This window comes from Nelumbo nucifera, chromosome 1, assembly GCF_055504915.1.
Source record: "Nelumbo nucifera cultivar China Antique chromosome 1, China Antique-T2T, whole genome shotgun sequence".
Taxonomy (NCBI): domain Eukaryota; kingdom Viridiplantae; phylum Streptophyta; class Magnoliopsida; order Proteales; family Nelumbonaceae; genus Nelumbo; species Nelumbo nucifera.
The window spans coordinates 167,958,572-167,976,215 of record NC_142649.1 but is presented as its reverse complement, the minus strand read 5'-3'; the positions used below and the strand labels follow the sequence as shown (position 1 = coordinate 167,976,215).

Genomic DNA, 17,644 nt, shown 5'->3' with positions numbered 1-17,644 from the left:
CCCAAACCAATACAACCCGATCTAGTTGGTTTTCATTAATGGTCAATAGTTTTCGGGTAACCAACTCCCTAACCTGACCATGTTGATTTGGTTGGCCAAATAGCCTACAACCGAACTAAACCAGGTCGTGATCAACACTCTTAATTTCATCTAAATTAATATTTTAACCTCTAATAAATAAAAGTAGTTTAATCTCCAATAATTATTAAAAATTTATAGCAAAAATGCACAATAATTGAAAATATATTGATAATAAAAATAAAATAATTACAGAAATACTAAAAATACTAAAAAATATATTAAGTTAGTCAATAAATATTGTAATCTCAAATAATAGTTTAATCTCTAATAAATATCAATGAATAAAGTACAAAAAAAATACAATAAATACAATAAGTATTAATAAGCGAAAGCTAAATAATAGAAAGGGTCATTTACTAAAATACCCTGTATAGTTTCATGGATTTACTAAAATCTACCCTATAGTTAAAATTTTACTAAAACACCACTTATAATTTGCAATGGATTTAATCAATCTTCTATTAGATGACAGTGGAAAATGACAATATTGACCCTAATGTTCATTTAAATAAATTTAATCAAAAGAAAATAAAAATAAAAATATTGTTTTTGCCCTTTATAAGATACGAGCAACCACTCTATTGGCTATATTTGGTTAATTTTGTATTTTGTATAAAAAATTATTAAGGGTATTTTTGGAATAAAAAATCATGGACCTAATGATAAAACAAACACTCCTTAATGAAAGGTTGATGAAGTAAATAAGTTATAAAATATATGGGATATTTTAATAAAATGAAAACTATAAGGTAGGTTTAAGTAAATATGTAATATTATAAGATGTGTTATAGTAAATGAGCCTAATAGAATCACATCAGAGTATATAATTGTTTTATATTTTCAACTTTTTAAATAATTAATAATTATTCATATTTAAATATTACTTTTAATATTTTTTTTATAATACAAAAATAACAATAAATTTTTTATATACTACTTGGGACGTTACAGATTAGCCGAGTCAGTGCACGAGAAGTCCAGTTAGGAATTCGGTTGAACATTGCGTGTTGCGCGGTATGCTATGCAGTGTGTGTGGTGCATGACGTGCAGTGCGTAAGGTGTATGTCGTGCATTGGATAGTCAACTTTGTGAGGCAATCAACATCTTTATTAATGTAGAGTTATTGATAGTACATTCTGAGGTTGTCGGTGTTCCAGCTCCTTTGTATGGGTCTATTGCCAAGGTTTTCTAGCCTGTAGGTGTCAAAGGCGGTTGACCACCGCAACTGCAGAACAAGCATTCTGCAAAAGAAACCATCAGTACGATCAACTTCAACTAAACAGGAAATCAAAGAATGAGTACAGACATACTGCAGTAGCTTGGCGAAGGAGCGAGGATTCCATGGTTCCACTCGTCGTCTATGAGGCCTCCCGCCGAATGGCCATAGTCATGATCCCGTGGAGAAACTGCTCGGCTACGCCCTCCGTCTCAAGCCCATCCTCAGAATGGATAGTCCATTTCAGCATGTGGAGGGTCGAGTTGCTACTCCTAGGTACATCCACTTGCGGAGAAGGCGGAACCGCAGACTGGTAACCCTCCTTTGGGTCAACTACCACAACATCCTCATCATCGCCCCACTGCCTAGCCCACTCCTGCTACCGGGATGCCCTCTCGGTGGACCTCGACGGAATCGCATTAGAAAGAGGTTAGGCCCTCGCACCACCTCGGCTACGCCTCTGTTGCCCGACCATCATTTTACGGAGGATCTCCTCCTCGCTCGCCATATCGACACCAGCACAAAATGTGAGAAGTTAGTCAAGACAAGTATAAGCTCGGGAAAAAAGAATCAACAAAAGGATTGAAGCAACAAAATGGACCGGCCTCTCCACACATTAGCCCGACATAGGTCAACATCAAGAAGGACGTGTACAGAATTACGTTGACCTCCTGAATCATGTTTATGGCCGCCCTCTCCTCCTTGGAAAGTTGGTGCCACTTGGGCTGTGGCACCTTAGTCCTCGGAGCCTGGAGCACGGTTGGAAAGGGAAAACCCTCAGGACAACCCACAAAGAAAAATCCCCCCTTCCAGTACTTCACCGAGGACGGGGCCCCGACCAGTCCTTGATGCGTTGCTTGAACGAGAAGTAATAATAGCCCTGCTGGTGATGCTTCAGTTGGAGGAAGTAGCTCACCATCCCTAGGGTAAGCTCGAGATCATGGATGAAGCAGTACAATATCAGGCTGATCAAAAACCATCAACTGCACCGACAGCACCCGGTACCACTCAAACACCCCGACTACTCCCTTGTGCAAAGGGAACCTTAGCCTAGCCTCCAGACTCTTTTTGTTCACACAGAGCTCACCTAGCCGAGCATCTGTGGGCATCTCACCAGCCCACGGACATCTCAACTCGTGCTCCTCAGGATTGCAGTACAGAGCCCTGATTCAAGCAATATCTTTGGGAGTCAAAGAGTAGGGGGTGGTCCCAAATCAACAGCCAGCCCGTGTAGGAATCTCTACTTCCACGCTCGATGGCCTAGTCTCAGCCTCCTCGCTTCAATGAATCTCCCATAATCTAACCCCTAAAAGCCCTCAGCCTCAGGCCCCTACCCTTTGGCCGCAGTGAAAGACCCTAGCTTAGATTCGTAACGAGAAGCACTAAAACTAGAAGAGGAGTCAGTGGAAGAAGAATGGAAGGAAGAGGAAGACATCTTACCGGGCGTAGGACCGCGGAACTAAAGCAAACACCGAGCACTACAAATCACCTCTCGCTGAGCTCTCTAAGCAACTCCTCTCGCAAATGACGAAGAAGAAATGCTCTACCCCCCCCCCCCCATTTATAACTTCCAATGGTTTGAATCGAAGCAAGATCGATGGCTAAGATCAAGTGCTGCTTTGACAAGCTCGGGAAGACCAATCGGTGCCTCCGCCCTCCGCACGCACATAACCTCGAGAAGCAAAGCGATGCTTCTAACAACCCGTTTCAAAGACAATACGCCCATCGACCCGACTAGACCAGCCCAGATGATCCAGTTCAACCTTGGACCATGCGAACCAAACCAGAAGCTCAACCAAACTACAACTTTGAGTTCCTCAGCCGAGAATTGAACACCTCTTCCGTGCTACACCTCGGTTGAGCACTTTACTCTTTGACTTCGGAACTGAGGGAGTGGTGTTCGGGTTATGGTTAAGTTGGGACAACACCGCTGGGATTAGGTCTTATCTGGAAGACCTCGATGGCTAATCACATTCCGACAACCCCAGAAGCCTAATCTGATTAGGACACGGATCTTTGGCTATAAAAAGGTACTCCCCACTCGAGGTAAGGGATCCAACTCTGAACACCCATACTGTTACTCCGCTCGGACCAGCACTCATTCTCAACTACTCGGCCCGACCAACTACTGCCTTCTACTGACTTGAGCGTCAGAGTATCTACCCGGGGATAACTCCTCGGCCTCTAACTTGTTTCTTGCTCATAGATCTCATTGCGCGGTTTCGTCCTTCCACCTCGGCTCCGCCCAATTGGCAAGGATCATTTAACCGTGACCTCGGTTCTTGCACCACCTAGGATCGAGCAGCATCAGGTTTATTCATCAAACTGATGAAATCGACCAACCCAATCAACTCAACCTGAGTTGGTCGGTTTTCTAGTATTTTAGGTCGTTTTTGTTCAAAAATTTCCCAATTCGACCAAGTTGGATCAATTTCACTTTGGCCATTTGTAAACCAACCAAAATCGAACGGCCTAACCTTGGATATATATTAATATTTTATATTTGAAAATATAATTTTTAATATGGAAAAGTGGGAAATTTCCCATATTTCTTAGTCTAAAATGTTTTATATCATAAATCTAATTTTAAATGTTATTTTTTAATAATTACACTATAATTTTTAAAATTTAATTTAATTTTTAAGTTTAATTTTGAACCAACTGACCAAACCAAAAAATCGACCCAAACCAATACAACTTGAGTGGGTCGATTTTCACAAAAGTCAATTGGCTTTAGGAGACCAACTCCCCAACCTAACCAAGTCAATTTGGTTGGCCAAATAGCCTACGGCCGAATCAAACCAACTCATGAACACTCATAATTTCAGTTAAATTAATAGTCTCATCTCTAATAAATAACAATAGTTTAATCTCCAATAATTATTAAAAATTTATATAAAAAATACACAATTATTGAAAATACATTGATAATGAAAAAATACAACAAGTACAATAATTTAAATTTAAAATTTTCACTAATAGTAGTTTAATCTCCAATAATTATTGAAAGTTTTCTATTAAATAGCAAAACAAAATACATTTATACATAATCATTGAAAATACATTTATCACAAAAACAATAAATAATTAATTACTGAAATGCAATAAATATTAATTTTAGTATATATACTTATATAAAAAATACAGATTAAGAGTTTAAAATTATATTAATAAATATTAATTTTTTTGAAATATCACTTGATATAAGTGAAATTAGTTATTTACAATATTATGTAAAAATATTAAATTATTATTAATTTCAACATTATGTTATAATTATTTTTCTACTTTTCAGATTTTTTTTTAAATTTATTACATAATTTCTTTATTTTAACTATTTAAAATCTAGTTATGTTAATACTTAAATATTTTGTTATTCAAAATACCTAGTTATTTAAATACTTAAATAATATGTAAAATATTTAAAATTTAAAATATTAGTTATTTATGGAATTAAATTATCCATAAAATCATAATTTATGCTATTATTACATAATTTCATTATTAATTTTGTAATATATTAAATTATTATTAATTTAAATATTAAGTTATAATTATTTTTCTGCTTTAAAGAATTTTTTTTTAAATTTAGTTCATAATTTCATTTATTTTAACTATTTAAAATCTAGTTATGATAAATATCTAGTTATTTATATATTTAAATAATCTATAAAATATTTAAATTTTTTGTTATTTGAATTTTATTTATTTAAATCTATTACATATTATTAACTGTTTGAAAAACATTTAAATTGATGATCCGAAAAAACATAATTTAAATTGTTAGTACACAATTTCGTGATATATTTTGCAAAAATATAAATTTATTTATTAGATAATTTCGTTATTTTAACTGTTTAAAATATATTTATGATACAAATTTAGTTATTTAAATATTTAAATAATCTATAAAATATTAAATTTTTTATTTGAATTTTATTTATTTAAAGCTATTACATATTATTAAATATTTGAAAAGAATTTAAATTGATAATCCAGAAAGACATAATTTATATTGTTAGTACATAATTTCGTGATATATTTTGTAAAAATATAAAATTATTTTTTTTGTGTTTTTAGTAAATATTTTAAATTAGAAATTAGAGATAATTTAGGAGAGAAAATCTCTACTAAATTAGAGATAATTATGGAGATAAATAGGAATTAGAGATAATTTAGAATATAAATAGGAATTAGATATTATTCTGCGAAAGTGGGGGAGGTTGTTTATGATAAACTTTAGGAGAAGGGATTATTTAGGTTATTGGGAAAGTGCATCTCATTGGTTGTTTCAAAAATAACATGGTATAAAAAACAAAAAATTCAGAAAAAGGAGAAAATTTCTTAACCGCTTTGTTTTAATATATATATATATATTATTTTGTAATTACATTAATAATATTTTTATTACTATATGTTATTAATATTTTATCATTTTAAAATTAATTTATTATTATTAAATAATTAATAATAATATTGGTCAATTTACAAATGGACTGGACCAAATCCAGTCCAAATCCATACAAATCAAGGCCAATCCATTCTAAATAAAATGCAAATGGACCGAATTGGATCCAATACAATCCAAATTGAATCAAACGCCAAAATAACATGAGAAATCTAGAAAATATATATATATATATATATATAAGTGCTCTCATGAAAGTACTTTCATAAAAATACTTTCATAAAAGTGTTCTCATAAAAGGGCTTTTGTAAATGTACTTCTATAAAAGTGTTTTTATGCTAACTTCAGTTTTGATGGGTTTCAAATTGGACAAGGGTTTGGCCTCATGGTCGGATTATTGGGAATTTGGTTTAGGTCCGATTTAGATCGATAAGAATATGGACCAATTTATTTTGGATTTGCCCAATCCAATAATTATAACAAACCATCTAAATCCAATTTGATAAGGTTTGGATCAGATTGGATTCAATCCGAAACTGGTCCATTGACAACCCTAATAGTATGATTAGTTTATAAATGTTTTAGTAATATTTTATTATTTGTTTAATTATTAATATATTCTTATTTTATTATTATTATTATTATCATGATCATGATCATGATCATGATCATCATCATCATCATCATCATCATCTTATTATTACTTTCATAATATTATTATTTTTTTATTGCTATTAACTTATAATATTTTAATATTTTATTAAAATATTAGGGTTTTGGGGGCTTTTTATCATAGGTTCTATACCTCTTACAAACTTAGGAATGGGAATCCCATTCCCGTGGGATGAGGGTGTGGGGTGGGGGGGCTGGAATGACCTAGGGGTGCAAATGGATCGGATCATGATCCGATCCAATCCTATTTGATCGAATTCGGATCACTCTTGTTCGGATCTTTGGATCGAATCAGATAATAGGATCCGATCAGAAATCAGATCAGATTCGGATCACCCCCTATTCAGTCTGAGAAGACTTGATCCGATATATATTAAGAGGTATTTTAGAAGGAATTGGGAGAGATAGCTTAGGAGAAATTTTAGGAAGGCTTTGCTAAGTGTTTAGGAACATGAGAGAGAGGGAGGGAGTTGGAGTGGGACTCTAGTAAAGAGGAGAGGGCTGCCACGTGGATATATGGAAGGGTTGGGAAGGGGTAAAGGGAGAAAGGAGAGAGGTTTAAGGAGAGAAGAGAGAAGGGGGAGTGATAGAAGGAGAGGGGTGCTGACATGGGACTTAAATCGCTTTATAATATACTAGTAGGGACCCATGCGATGCATAGAAAAATCTAAAAGATTGAATAATTTTATTTACTATTAATTAATTGATAAATTAACAATTAAAATTTATTGTTAATCAACTAAAAGTATTCAAAGTTATTGTTAATATTTAAAATTTTAATAATTGTATTTTTCATTTAATGTTGACTTGCAAAAAACAATTATTTTTAATTTAATATGAACTAATATTTTTTAATAAATTTAATTTTATTAATCACTTGTAGTAATTTTAATAATTGTTATTATTTTCATTATTTTTAAATGAAAATTTGGTTGACTTTAAATAAATAAAAATAATTACAAAAGCTAAATTTTTTATTAATTTCACCAATAATTAACAATTATATAGGACTGGCAACAAGGTGGGTTTGGGGTGGGGCACCCCATCCTTGTTCCCTCCCCATAGCCAAGACACTCTACCCCATCCCCGCCCCGTCCCCAGTGTTAGGTAGGTTCAGGGCAAGGCACCTACTCCCCATTAAGGACGGGGAATCCTTAAATTTCCCTGCTTCGTCCTCATTGTCAGGTGAGTTCAAGGCAAGGCACACATTCTTCATCAAGGATGGGGAATCCTTGAGTTTCCCCGTCTCGTCCCTAGTGTTGGGCGGGTTCAAGGCAAGGCACCCATTCCCCATCAATCCAATATTTTCCAATATAAATGAACTAATAATTTCATTTTCCATTATAATATCTTATTCCCCATCTGCATTCAGTTATTAACTATAATAATAACAATAACTAAAATTTTATACTTTTTGATAATTGTATTTACCCAAAATATTTTAAAAAGTCATGATGAGTTAATTAATAACAATATTTATTATTTTTTGGTAATTTACTAACCATATTTATTTATTAACTTTTGGTAATAACACTATTTAATATTCATTGAATATGGTTGAATTAAATATTAATTATATTTAACTATTTATTAATTTATATGAATTTTTTGAATGAGAGAGTGGATATAGATTATGGAGAGAAATTTTAGGAATTGATTGGGAGTGGGGTAATATGATAAGATCCTAATGGCTTAGAGGAGATACCTTAATTAGGAGAGAAATTCTAGGAATATTTTTTGGTAGTTGGGTTGGGAATGGTGACATGGATTAATGGGAGTGGTGGGAAGGGGAGAGGAGAGAGAGTCAAGGCGAATGCAGGGCGGGGATAATGGAGCAAGGAGAGGCATGCTGACGTGGACCATCTTTTATATATATGTATACACTAGTGGGGACCCGTGCGGGCTTTATTAAAAGAACTTGAGGCAAAATGAGATAGGGGTGTTGGTTGAGCAAGTCTATCCCAAGCCCAACCTAACTCAACCAAAGATTTTGCATAGGTTGGGCTTGAGTTTTCAACTTCAAGTTGGGCTTAGGCCAAAAAACTCAAGCCTAACCTAAATTCAGGTTGGACTTAGGTTGAGGCCTTGGGTAGCTTGAGCCCAGTTTGACCAATTTGAGCCCACCCAACATTTTGTGATATATATATATATATGTATATATATATATATATATATATGTATATATATATATATCTATATATTATCAATATATTCTACTTAGAACAAAGCTCGACATGTCCAACCCCAAGCTTAGCTCAAGATGTTGGATTAAAGCTTGGGTTAGGCCTAGGTTGGTAAGAAAAATTATTGGTAATTTTCAATTACTATTGATAATTTACTAATATATAACAAAAATAGAATGATAATAATTATTGATAATTAATTACTAGCCCAGACCCAAGTTACCAACTTAGGTCCAACTTGATCTTAACTTAACATCTTGGGCTAGACACGGGCTTGGACGTATTGAGCTTTATAGCCTAATTTTTAAGTAAAACATATTGATAATATGTATAATATATATATATATACATAAAATGTTGGCACATGCTCAAATTGGGTTAGGTTGAGATTAAACTAACTGAGGCCTCAACCCAAACCCAACCTGAGTTTAGGGGCCTTAAGTTTTTCAGCCTAAACCCAGCTTGAAGTTCAACAACTCAAGCCCAACTTGTGCAAAAGCTTGAGTTGAACTGGTTCAAGCTCAAGTTAGGCCCACCCAACCCAAGGTACACCCCTAACTCCTTTTGCCTCACATTCTTTTAACAAAACTCATGCATCACAAGGTCCCTGCTAGTAATTAATAGCACTAATTTTAATTTATAGTTACGAATAGTAATATTAATTACTAAGAGTAGTAATATTTTATTGTATTTTTTAATTATTTACGAAATAGTAATTAATTATTTTTAAAATTTAGAATTAATATTTAAAAAATATTTATAAATTTAGGGAAAATTCCTTATTGGTACCCTAAACTTTAGGGGTTGTGTCAAGTCAATCCCCAAACTTTAAAACGTATCTATGCAGTGCCTTGAACTTTCAAAATGTGTCTAATAGGTATTTGCCATTAATAGCCCGTTAGTTAATTTTAGAAATGTCAAAACTACTCATCATGTGTCATCCAATTTTCTTTATATGCCACTTCCACATAAACCAATTTAAACAAAACTCCTTCCATTTAAATCTCGATGCCAATAAACTATGTTGTCATTCCACCTTGCACCCTAGCTGAGATAGGATGGTTGTAGCAACAACCCAATATGGATTTTAGAATATATAGGAAATTTTCATCAAATACATGATATTAAAAAAATTAAAGAATATACAGGAAACCTGGTGGTTTTAGCTATTGCCGGAACTTGGTCGGTTTTCGGCATCGTTGTAGCAATGGCACAACTCTTCAGTTTCAATGTAGAAGACAATGAATAGTGTCTTCTTTCAGGGGTAGTTTTGATATTTTAAAAATTTTAAGTGGCACATGTCATCACATGATACAGATAACTGACATACTGTTAACGACAAGGACTTATTAGACACATTCTAAAAGTTCGATGCACTGCATAGACACGTTTTGAGGTGTGGGGACTAACTTAACATAACCCCTAAAGTTCAAGGCACTGATCAGGAATTTTTCCATAAATTTATAATTATAGTTAATCATTCTTAATTATGAACTAATGAATTTTATAATTCTTAATTTATAAAAATATTACTAGTAGTAATTTTGGTAAACTATTAGTAAATTGTGGACAATATTAGTAATTAATCCCAAAAAATATTACTGAAATGAAAAATATTAATTATTAAAAATAGTAATGTTGTTTGGGAAACATGAGTTGAGATAATTAAGGAGAATAGTTATTTGGGTAGAGAAAGTGAGAAACATGAGTTGGAGAGAGAGAGAGATTTTAAGTAAAATATATTGAGCTAATTAGGAAATGGAGATAAAGGGTGCTGAATTGGCTTAATTGGAGTGGTGAAAAGGGGAGAGGAAAGAGAGTCAATAAGACTGCATGGTGGGGGTAATTGAGCAAGGAGAGGCATGGTGATGTGGATCCGCCTTATTATATATATATAGATAGAATTTGAAAATAATACAAATTAATTGATCATAGTAAAAATAATTTAATAAATTACTTAAATAAAATAAAAATAATAATTAATTATTTTAACACACCGATCATATAGAGGTCCATATGTAATAGGAATTCCTTTCAAATGTCTAAAGCCAAATATTTCCCGAGACCGAATTTCGAGGTCGAATCCAGTGAACCCGTCAATGGGAGGCGTGCACATTGTCCATTTCAAATCTAACAATTCTGTTAATGTTAAGTTCGTTTCATGTTCCCGTTAAGTGAGTCAATCCGGTTCAACGTTGGGAAGAGACAAAACCACCAATAAAAAGCCTTTTTTTCCTCGCATTCATTTGAATTCCCCTTCCCCCATTTTCATTTTCACCCGAGCCCTACCCCAGGAGCAAGAGACCACCGGCAGCAATTTCACCAAGCTCCGACGGCATGGAGCCAACTGGCGATAAGAATAAGCAGAATCCCTTCTTCTCATTCTCCTTTCACCGAACTCCAACGACATGTAATCAACCGGCGGTAAACATCCTTACTTCTCTTTTTTCTTTCAACCCTGTTATTCATTTTCATTAATACCTTCTTCCTTTTCTTTTGGCAAGAGACCACCGGCAATGATTTCATTGTTTCACCAAGCTCCAATAGTGATTGCCTTCCAATTCTGATGGCGTGTTACCTAGCGGGAGGTTGGTGCCGCCAAGCTCAAAGAAACAATTGTGCCTCCGATTTTTCACATGTTGTGTCGGTTATGACGAACCCAAACGGCAAACGATATTAAATGGAAAACAGAAAGAACCTTATTTCCATTGAAGGGGTATAAGTATTTGTTATTTATATGTTCTAGGCAAAGAAGTTGATGCCCTTGAAGTCACGAGAACATATGGAGATTTCATCGGAGCCTTTTAATTTTGAGCTTCTTACAGTTTCTCCGATGAAGTTATTATCGAGCAAAATCCAATTTGCTCCTATTGGATTAGTTGACATGCTTAATACCAGCAATGCTATTCAATCATTGGAGTAGGATGACGAGACAAGTTCGGTTCGAATTGGAGTGAAGGGAACTGGAGAGATGAGGTTGTTTGCATAAAAAAAAAACAAAAGTTTGTTTAATTGATGGTGAAGAGGTTCCATTAAAGTTCGAGTAACACATGGTTGTGGTTCAAGTTCCATGGCCCACACAAATGGATGTTTTTTTGAAAGCCACAAAAAATGGATTGATGTTTGATTTTTATTGAACTAAATTTATGTAATGTGAATAGTAGTAAAGTGTGCTCTGTTATTTATTGTCTGTCTTGTGCGTTGAACAGTAACTTATATTCATTTTTCACAAAACAACCAACTATGATATCAAGAAAACTAAACTTGGTAACTAATGTGAATGAAGAACTAGTATGATAAGTGATGCTGCACGATTTGGGCACTCCTAGCTAACTGTGACCTGGTTTCAGACTGGAACGAACGGCACCTGAGAGGAAGGAGGAAGTGAAGGGTTCCTGGGGAGATATTCCGGTGGGAATACTCCGATGGCTAAGTTAGAACTGAAGGAAATTTCAAAGAGAGTAGAGAGTAAGAGTGCTGCAAGTGCTTAAGCTTCAATACTTTTTCTTTGTGTGGGTTCGGGTTCTTTTATGTTGGAGTCAGGTCATACCTAGCATAATCGCCCTCGCCCTTGCCGTTACTGCCAGGGCAGGTGTGGCAGGCGCAGGTTGCCGCCACAAACTGCCATTGCCTGGTACGGGCCTGACAGACGTGTCATGCCCTCCAGAGGAGGCAAATAGAAAGTTGCCTGGCAGACAGAACGCCGCCTAAAGAGAGATCAAAGCCCTGCCACTGGGTTCGGTGGGTACGGATGTCAGACAGGGCTCCCCACAGCTTATCGAGCTACCGCGCACCGGACTGTCTGGGGCAGGTTTGTCCCTATACCGAGGTGCCGAGGTGCTGACATTGGGGGGAGGGAGGACGATGCTGCCCTGAGGTGCAGTCGGGACACTTAATCACGAGCCAGGGTGCTCCCCTATCGGGAAGGGAGAGCTTCAGGCCCCTTAGGGGGAGCTCGGGCCCTTGGGAGAGCTTGGGACCTTCCATATTTGGTGGGAGTCAAAATTGGCCAGGCGTTGGTCCCCGGCGAGTTGCTTAACTCGCCAAGTGGCCAGCGTTGGACTCGACGTGTTTCTCCCGTCGAGTTGCGGTCGTGTTGTCAGGCTGAGTTGTACACTGGGCCAAGTCATGTACACGTGTCCCCGGGCTACGAGGTCGGCCAAATCGCCCTTCATCAATTGCCCCCCACTCCCCATGCTGGGGGTGGCGACCCAGCGTGGAGAGTTCATGACCCGCCGGGTGGATTTGGCTTGGTTCTCGTGCCATTCTGTCGGGTGGCTCATTGGCCAGACCGCTCCGAAACTCGGTTCGTTCGAAAGGAAGACCTAGGTCTCGTACAACTTAAGCGTGGATGTCATGCGATATGGACTTTGTGGACACCAAAAAATGCGCTTAATTGATTTCGCCTTGAGAGTCCCGCAGCCAGTTTTCTTGAGGACCATTAGATCGCTTCGATCCTGGCCATTTGCGCATGGGCCCATCGGCTATAAATATCAGGGGACCTTGGTCATTTTCTTTCGCCACTAAGTACCTTTCGTCTACCGTAAGCTCGCATATGGGGTCTTCAGCTCGGGTCTCCTAATCCGGTTGCGTCGTTTTCCTGGTGAGTCCCCGAGTTTCCCTTTCTCCTTTTTTCCTCAGTTCATTCCCTTCCATGTCTAGCGGGGACAGTCTTTTAGACGAACCCGAGGTGGGTACCTTGGGTTGGGGTGACCTTGCCGTCGCCCATCCTTCCCACGAGGCTCGGGTGACCTCGAGCAAACTGACGTCTACCTCTCGTCGAGGTCGGGTGCCGGACCAGTTCGGTCCACCCGTCATGATGCAGGAGAGGCTTCAGCACCTCATCCAGCAATTCAACCTACCCCAGGAGTACTCGTACAGTCTTCCCACCGGCAACTTCCCTTTGGAGCACGGTCCAGATGAGATCGTGATCTTCAAGGAACAACTAGTTGGCGGGCTTCGTCTCCCACTCCCCCGCCTTATTCCCGAGGTGTTGAGGCGCTTCAGCATCACGCTAGACCAACTCCACCCCAATTCTATTCGGAACCTAGTCGGGACGATCTCCCTCTGATCCGAACAAAACTTTACTCTGGACGCAGATATCCTCTGCTTCATCATGCTAATAAAAAAGAGTGCCTCTAGCGCTCCACTCGAGCACGGGCAGGCCTACTACCTGTCCCCTCGCCCGGGTTTCAAAATGCTACACAAGTTCCCAAGCAAGGACCCGGCCTGGAAGCGGGACTACTTTGTAGTCCGGAGCAGCACGGAGTGGCCATTCCTTACCAACTGGAGGGTGGCCACTCAAGCTCCCAACATTGCTCTTAACCGGAAGACGTGGGAGACCTTTCATTCATGGGCTCAGGTCGGGTTCGATCACAAGGACTACATTGCTAAAGAAAAGCTCATTCAGACCGGTTTGAGCCCGGGTAGGTCGATTTCCACTTTAGCGTTTTGTTCAATCCGCCTAGTGTCTTCGAATTTTACTAACGCTGAGCTCTGTTGCAGGTCCTATGGAGGAATAGAGGATTACCGGTCCGAGGCTCCTCTGTCAGATGAAGAAGAGAAAGAAGCGGGCTGCCAAGAAGGCGCGCGTGGAACCCTCAAGGACCCCTACCCCTGAACCCGATCTCCCTCAGGTCCCCTCCTCGGGGCCCGAGCTCCCTAATACCCCTCCCGTGATAGACTTGGAGGGGGACTTACCACCTTGGGGACCTGAAACGGTGACAGAGTCGATTGCTGAGCCAGCCGAGGCTGCCGCTGAAGTCCCAAATCCCGCCAGGGCTGCTGTTGAGGCCCCAAATCCTGTCGGGGCTGCTGCCTAGGTTTCCGAGGGATCGACCCATCGTGCCGCAGATACGGCGACGTCCAACTCAGAGACTGAGGAGGAGGCAAAGAGCATTATGAATCCCGATATCAGCCTTGAAAGAAGTAAGGGGGCTGTTATCACCGCGGAGGTTGTGGATTGGGCCGAACTCTCTCCTGGTCAGCTCAGGGCCCGCACTGCAACCCATGCCATGGTGGTGAGTTCACTCCCTAGTAGCCACCTCTCTCTCTCCCTTCTTTCCTTCCTCTTTCTTTAGTACTGACCAACCCCCTTCTGCTAGGTGAACACCGCTGTGCTCGCGCTGACCTTCCAGTCTGACAAACACTTGAGGCGTGCTCTAGCTGTTGAGGAGTCATCTCGCGCGGCTCACACGAAGCTGAGGGTAGCTTGGGGCAAGATTCACTAGTTGGAAAGTAACGCTACTGCCCAGAAGAGCTCTATCGAAGCCCTACTGTTGGAGAAGGAGGAACTGGCCCCCGAGAGGGATAGGCTGAAGGCCGAGGTGAACGGGCTCAGAGCGGGTCAAGAAGCCTTGAAGCTCGAGGTGGAGAGTCTCAAGGCGTGTTAGAGGGCTTCACAGCTTGAGGTACAGGGGCTCAAAGAAGCGAAGGGGGCCTTGGAGCATGAGGTGGAGTACCTCAAGGCCGACATTAAGGAGAAGACAGAGATCTTCGACGAAGCTCTCGAGAAGGCGAAGGCCCAGGCCGTTATCGACTATGTCAAGTTGTCTAGATTTGACAATGTAATGTCGAAGGCCTACCGTAGGGGGTTCAAGCTCGGTAGGTGGTGGATAAGGCGCGCATACCCTGACCTTGACATAAGTGACTTCACCACTTATAATATTACAGACGACATGGCCCGTCAAGCCACGGATGACCCAGATTCCGACGATGAGGGCGGCGACGAGGAGGCCGATACTACCGACTTGGCTGACACCCCCGAGGAGGCCTCTGAAGAGGCCCCGAGTAAGGCTGATAAGCCTTCTAAATAGTTGTGTTATCCTTGTATTCCCCTTTTCTTGTTTCTTTGTATTTGGGATTCTGTAATGAAATCACGTTTATGACCCAGATTTTGTAACGAAATCACATTTGTAATGAAATCGCATTTCTTGTTTCTTTGTATTCTCCTTTGTGTGATTCACTTCTGCCGGAGTGTTTGCTTTATCTGAGCTGTTGAGTTAGTAAATTCAGTCCTTGAGGTGAGCGACCCTTTACCGCTGTCACCCCGAACTGTCTTCCTACACTTAGTAGGGGTGATCATCAGGTTTTAGCGACGAACGCCGGGGTAGGCATAGTAAGGCGTGTGCCCAACCTGCCTGCTTAGCTATTTAGGTTGGCGTTTACCTCTAGCCGCGCATACCGAGGTAGGCTAGGAGTCAAAAGGTCTGTTCTCGAGACGCCTTTGGTCTTTGGCGTGCTAAGCCTATGCTGGCGAGGCAGTAGAGTCATGTATAGCGCCGAGGTCTTTAGTTAACCTAGTGCGTTGACCCTTAGGCTGGGGGAGTGACTCGTGGTCACACCAAACTGTTTTCCTGGGTACTTGTTTCCCTTCTGGAAGAATATAGTTCGGTGGTTCACGGGTAATATAGTCTTAGGTTGACGATATTCCACGCCCGAGGTACTTGTTTCCCTTCTAGGGTTTCGAGTTCTTATGTTCCTTCCCCGAGTACTCGCTTTACTTGGTAGGGTCCTTCCCAGTTCGGACCGAGCTTGCCAACAAGGGCTCAAGCACCATAACCTTGCAGAGAACTAGGTTGCCAACGCAGAGAGTTCACTTTTTGACCTTGGCGTTATAGTACCGAGCTATCCTTTGTTGGTAGGCCGTGGTCCTAATATACGAGAGGTCCCGTACTTCGTCTAGCAGGTCGAGGTTGGTACGTAGCTCGTCTTCGTTAGCTCTGTCTTCATATGCTTCTAGTCTCAATGAGGGGACTTCAATCTCAGCTGGGATGACTGCTTCAGTGCCGTATGTAAGGTTAAAGGGAGTTTCTCTTGTGGCAGTCCTTTCCATGGTACGGTAGGCCCAAAGTACACTGGGCAGCTCGTCCGTCCACAGTCCCTTAGCTCGGTCCAGGCGCGCTTTCAGTCCTTAAAGGATAGCCCTGTTTGTAACTTCCGTTTGGCCATTCGCCTGAGGGTGCGCCACCGAGGTGAAGTTTTACTGAATTCCCATGTCTCGGCACCAGTTTTGAAACTTGATGTCTTCGAACTGCTTGCCATTATCGGAGATCAGTACCCGAGGTAATCCGAAACGACACACTATATTCTTCTAGAAAAAGTTCTGCACTTTCTGAGCTGTGATTGTCGCGAGAGGTTCGGCTTCGACCCACTTTGTGAAATAGTCCACTGCCACCACTAGGAACCTTCTTTGCCCTGTTGCAGGCGGGAGTGGCCCGAGTAGGTCAATCCCCCATTGTGCAAATGGCCAAGGGCTAGTGAGGTATTTCAGGTCGGCGGCAGGGTGGTGGTGGATGTTAGTGTGCTTTTGGCACTTGTCGCATTTTTTGACAAGCTCGGTCACATCTGCTTTCATGGTTGGCCAGTAGTACCCCTGTCGTAGTGCTTTCTGAGTAAGGGCCCTACCCCCCAAATGTCCACCGCACAGGTAGGAGAGCGTGTAGGACCTTCGGTACAGCCGTCCATCTATCATGACGTATTTGGCTGCTTGGCGCTCTACCCTCCTGGCGGCGTTACGGTCTGTGAGGAGGGCCCCGTGTAGCAGAAAGCTCGTGAGTGGATCAATCCAGCTCGACTCTGCTTGAACGATGGGAGCGACCTCTTCTGCCCCCCTGAGAATGCTAGGCCGAGGTAAGTTCTCTATATACACAGTCCTCATGGTGTTGTCTCCCGTGCTGGCTAGTCGTGACAGGGCATCGGCCTCAGCATTCTCTGATCTAGGGATTTGCCAGATGAAGTGTGAGCGAAAGTTGAGCAGAGTCTCTCTCACTTTGGCTAAGTATGCTACCATAGTCGGTTCGCGACCTTCGTACTCACCCAGGACATGATTTACCACGAGCTGGGAGTCACTACAGACGACGAGGTGCTTGGCTTTCACTTCCTTTGCAAGGTCCAGCCCGGCTAGCAATGCCTCGTATTCTGCTTCATTGTTGGATGCCATGAACTCAAAGCGTAGTGCATACTCCAACTTCACACCGCTTGGTCCGTACAGAACGATCCTAGCCCTGCTACCCTACCAATTTGACAAGCCATCTATGTGAAGGATCCAGTGTTCATCATCCTAGTTCGGGCTTAGCCTAACTA

The 17,644-nt window shown here is 40.3% G+C and overlaps 1 long non-coding RNA gene across 1 annotated transcript; it reads left to right on the top strand.

Annotated features, from left to right (window-relative positions):
• Nucleotides 1-10,787: 10,787 nt before the first annotated feature.
• Nucleotides 10,788-11,750, top strand: LOC109114650 (uncharacterized). The gene is made up of 2 exons (XR_002022620.2): nucleotides 10,788-10,984; nucleotides 11,065-11,750. It is a non-coding gene; the product is annotated as an uncharacterized LOC109114650 (long non-coding RNA).
• Nucleotides 11,751-17,644: the final 5,894 nt, after the last annotated feature.